This window comes from Cynara cardunculus (assembly GCF_001531365.2).
Source record: "Cynara cardunculus var. scolymus isolate 2C chromosome LG 4, CcrdV1, whole genome shotgun sequence".
In the NCBI taxonomy this organism is placed as follows: domain Eukaryota; kingdom Viridiplantae; phylum Streptophyta; class Magnoliopsida; order Asterales; family Asteraceae; genus Cynara; species Cynara cardunculus.
The window spans coordinates 12,642,850-12,648,805 of NC_037531.1; positions in this window are offsets into that span (position 1 = coordinate 12,642,850).

Below are 5,956 nucleotides of genomic sequence, written 5' to 3' on the forward strand. Positions count from 1 at the left end.
ATATATATATATATATATATATATATATATATATATATATATATATATATATATGGATCTCCTTCGAAACAATCCAATGTTAAATAATATGATGGCATACCTATATCTCTGATCTTTTAAATATCTAGTGAATTATCAACACACAAAGAACTTGATAGTCAAGAAATTAATATGTCACCTCAGAAACTTCTCATCGCAAATAGTTCTCAATTGTTCGACTCATTGGAGCATCAAAAGTATCTGACATCCATTTATATATAGAGATGTCTTTTCAAATGCAACTTATTATATTTGTATAACCAATGCAACTCAATCAATTAAGATATTTATGAAAATGATGATAGTCTATTTATTATGATTTAAATATTTATGGAAGATGATTAGAGTTCATTAATTATGATCAATATTTTATATTAGGAAACAATCAAAACTTTTATGAAATCACATATTCATCAAATTAAATGGACGGTTGAGATTGAGTTGTATTAGTCTTACAAATGTAATGGGTTGTATAATAGTATATATTATATACCGACACTCACACAAACCGTAAGTTCTCTTTTCAGATTTGGGACGAGGGTCACATAGATTACCGTTGTGATGGGACTTGGATGCTAGCATGATAGCTATTATTATAAGCAAATTTTATCAATGAAAGATGGCTTTCCCATGAGCCCCCAAAACCGATTGCACATACCCGCAACATATCTTATAGGGTTTGAATAGTTCTCTCACTCTAACCATCTGTTTCTAGGTGATAGGTTGTACTTAGTTTTACTCACGACCCCAACTCCCTTTGAAATATTTTCCAAAACGTAGAGATAAAGCGACTATCTCTATAAGAGACTATTGATAATGGAACACTTGTTGAGTCACAATCTCATCTATATAAAGCTTAGTTAGTCTTTCCATTAAGTACTTTTCTTTAATTGGTAGAAAATGTACTTTGCATGATAGTCACGCTTGATACGTACGAGGATTGATCTAGTACATCTGATGCATCTCGTCTTAATGTGCATCCAAGAATGAAAATATTTTCTTACGTTTCTCACATTAATTATTCTTAATCGCCGGAACGAACCCTATATTATATATATATATATATATGTATGTATGTATAGATATATATATATATATATATATATGTATGTATGTATGTATAGATATATGTATGTATGTATGTATGTATGTATAAACCGGAGAAAATTTACGACGGCCGTATTCCGCCGGAAAAAAAGAAAATCCGCCGGAAAATCAATCACTGGCGCCTCTGTTTCCGCGGCTCTATCCGCCAAAATTACTTTTTTCCGATGGATAGAGGCGCCGGAAATGTGGACGTGTTTGGTAGTGACATAGCGGTTACAAAACATTAATATACGCATGGGCAGTTACAAAACATCCACATCTTTGTGATTTTTTTTCAATAATACACTTTGTTCGTATATGTTCATCTTAGATGGTAACGTATTATATTATGAGTTATTACAAAATCATCATCATAAATGTCATCCATTGATTTATAAAATGAATGGTTATGATAAGTTCATAAAGTTAACACCATAAATTAAGTTAACAAAATAACCTACCCAATGGGGTATATGATGTCTCTAAATTTGGCATAACATATGCATGAGATGCAATAAACAAAAAGAATTTAGAGTCTAACTCCAATGGCATATGAACAATCGAAGAGGCATATATTCACCCTTGTCTTCCTCAAATCCAAAATTATCTCGACTTGAACCTTCTCGACAATCAATTATGTGTTTGTTATTACGGGAATTTTTTTCTTTTTTCATTTGATTTACAGTTAAAATTGAAGTAAGTCGTTATGATTCGACCAGAAGCTGTATAATTTATCGGCTCCGAAACAGAGATTCAAAGATTAGTTAGCTTCTTTTTATATTTTTTGTGCTTCTTAATGACCAAAAAACTGGATCTGCGGAAAATCAATCAGAGGCACGTTTACTTATGTTTTCTGGCCAAATAAAGTCAATTTTATTTTGTTTTGTTAAGGACTCAACAGATTCTCTTCTTTATTTGTCTTATTTGAGGGAGAAGGTCCTGTTGAGTTCTTAATATCACAGTATAAATTAATCATAAAATTATTATTTTTTGTAATCTTAAGAATATTTATATAATATCTTATTGATAATACAATTATTTTTCTAATTGGTAAGAACCGAATAAAATATTTGAAGATTTGGATTCCCGAGACTTGATTATGATTGCAGTCACGTCAATCTCCACTTCAATGGCCACCACTACAACCGACCGCTCAACAAGGGTTAAGATGTGAATACTTATTGACAATTTGGAATTATATGCGAGTATTGACACATGATAAAACCGACCTTTCCTTTCTTTTTCAACATTATTAGACTTATAACGACAAGTCATACAACATGACAACCACATCCAACACCCTTCTACTTGTCCTATTAAGTGTGTGGTCATGCAGTTGGGCGCGTTGACATCTTAAAACCGAAAATATTTTACAAAAAACAACTAATTTTTTTATCTGTATCTTCATGTAATATGATGTCCGTACACAAAATTAATTCTAAAAAAACCATAAACGAATCGATCATATTGTTTTAACTATCAGGTAATTATTTATATAGTTTCATGTTCTATAAACCTTCACTTATTTTTGAGTAAGTCATAAGTTAACTTAGGGGCCGTTTACTAAACGCTTGTCTGGTAAGTGTTTATTGGGTAATTTTCCTTATCTGATGAACATGGAAAGGGTCAAAAACTTTACCCGGTAAGAACAATGATAAAGATGGAGAGTCTCACTCGGTAAGTGAGGGTGACGACTCTTACCCGGGTAAGTGCTTACCGGGTAAATTGTTGCATATGATATCATTTTAATGTACTATAATCTTACCTGGTAAAATAAATTATAGTGTTGACTCTTAAAGTAGGAGCTTACTGGGTAAGCATCTAGGTAAACGGCTCCTTATACGATAAGTTATTTTTTAAAATTAGTTCATATCTCTTCATAAAGATTTTTCCATTTTCCCCTCAATTATGCCCCTTAAATACAAATGACGAAAAACCTTTGGGATAAGTTTGTCATTTTACATTGTTATCTAGCTTTTCTTAAACACATACTCATGTACACTCTTTCCACTTTGGTAAGATTTGAACCCTCGACCTCTTGGGAGGTTGGATTCTATCGGCAACCCCAAATATCGTTAGACAATGAACCTTTGATATTTAACTTGTCAACTATTTTTTATCAAATGTAACTAGTTTATCGATAAATGCACTAATTTACCAGCTACTTTGCCAAATATAATTTTAATATTACCAATACCAATATATAGAGGAAACGGTTCAAATGAGAAGACTTTCATTTTACGAAAACACTTTTTTTACTATGCTTAATCCCATGCGGGACCATAGTCCAACACATGTGTTACTATTAGAGACGTGGGCAACTTCTGGTGCGACCTAGGTCACGGACCAAGTTGCCCACATCTCTAATAGTAACACATCTGTTGGACTATGCGACCTAGGTCATGGGCCAAGTTGCCTACAGACTACCCTACCACTTCCCCCACGGGTATTATCATGTGATAATGGTGTCTCAGTTTTTCATAGAATAACGGTGTTCTCGCTTGAACTTTCACATAGGCTCGCTTATACATCTTTAATGAATCTTTTTGGGTTTATCGGTGATTCACGGGTTAAATGTAAAATTTTATTCCTATAATTTACAAAAATTAACAATACTATCCCTAGAAAAGAATTTTTAACGAAAAAAACCTCAACCTTAACTTTTAACTTTATAACGGATCGATTCCCTGTTAGTAACGGATAGTTTTACCTATTAACCATTCCCCTCTCTGCAATTTCATTTCGATAGAGGATTTGACATCCCCAACCAATAAACACTTGGTTTATATGACATAAAATGTTTTAATAAATTTCCTAACGAAACTTTATTTTATTCGACCCACAATAAATATCATCTCTAAATGTGTAACAATAAATTTATATGATGTTTTTGGGCGTTTAATAATTTTTTAAGACATTTCATATAAGCTATTTTACAGTGCATTTTTGAAATTTGTCTTATAAACACGTATTTTATGGGACATTTATTTTTATAAAACCTCTTTCAAATAATGTTATGTAAAAAATTAATAACCTTCATTTTAAAAATGTACTAAAAACTGATAAGATGTGTAAAATCGTCATATTAACTTATTGTAACACTTTTTGATATGATGTTTGACTTCTTGCAAACCTAATTTTAATTAGTATTTATTTTTTATAATCAATTTACTAATTATTCTAGTAATGTAAATTCCACATAAAACTAAACGTTTTATAGTATAAATATTATTATGATTGGAAGGGTACTCGCACAATGCAGCGAGATGCATCTCGACTTTAATGTTTTGTTTTATTCTTTCTCTCTGTCGATATAATACGGTTTTATGTAGTTTTGAGAAAGCGATGATATTTTTATTTTTAAATAAAATATAAATTTGAATAAATCAATAAAATTTGGAAAAAAAAATATCGGTATTAGTATCAAATAAGCTATTTAAAAAAAGTTCTCTTTTCTATAATTTCTTTAATTCAATTTTTATATTATAATTAATTTAGGCGTAATAATGAAGTAATTTATGATGGTTTAATAATATATATTTTTTTATAAAAATAATAGTTAAGTATTTTATTAAAACTCAATGATTATCCTAATTATATTTTAGACTCAAAACGATATATTTATCATGTATTTGATTATGTTTATTTATAGTTAGTTACATAAATTCAAAAATAACGTAAACCACAAGGGTGGTGTCTGATTGATTTGAACTTGGCTCCAAATGTCAAAAGTACCAGGAGGTCTCAGGTTCAAATCCAGGGAGGAATAAAAATCCCCTTGTGGCCACGGAGATTCAAATGCAGTGACTCCAGACTATGTGCAAAGCAGGTAGTCGCACTGAGATTAGTCGGCTCGCATAACGGGTTGGATATCCAGGTTAATAAAAAAATAACGTCTTAATAAATTGTATTATACACAATTTACTTGTAGTTTAAAATTTGAAGTAATATATATCAATAAACAATACATTATATACAAAAAATGGTTTACAAAAGTTTTGGTTATCAAATTTTTCATAATATAGTATAGATGTTGTAAACGTGGATATAGAAAATATCATGGAAACACAAAATTATCATGGATCTTTGGCATAAAGATACAAATATAATGGAGAAGATTTTTAAAACTCAAGTATATAATCAAAAATAGTTTATCTAAATATTTTTCTTTATGTTCTTATTTAATTATTCTTATAATGAAAAATAGTTTATCTAACCATCCATTTTCATAAATATCCCAAATTGATTGGATTACATTGATTATATAAATGGACATGTTTGTATTTAAAATATATCATATATATATATATATATATATATATATATATAGGTAGGTTATAATACAACCATTTACATTTGTACAACTAATACAATCCAATCTCAACCGTACATTTAATTTGATGAATATGAGATTTCATAGAAATTTTGATTGTTTCTTAATATAAAATATGAATCATAATTAATAAACCATATTCATTTTTTATAAATATTCAAATTATAATAAATAAACTCTCATTATTTCTATAAATATCTCAATTAATTTGGTTGCATCGAATAAATAGATATATATATATATATATATATATATATTATAAATTATAATAATTGGAGAATAGTCGTGGCATATCCTAAACTACAGAGTTCCACCGCCAAAAAAAGATATTCTCATCAACATTGATGCCGCCATTGCTTAAATATCATCTTATTTATTTACTCAAACATTTTTATATTAAATTAAATTATTATAACTGCAAACTTAAATTAAATTTGAAAAATAATTAGAATATGTTACCTTTAATTAAATTAATATAAAAACCCATAATTTGTTTAA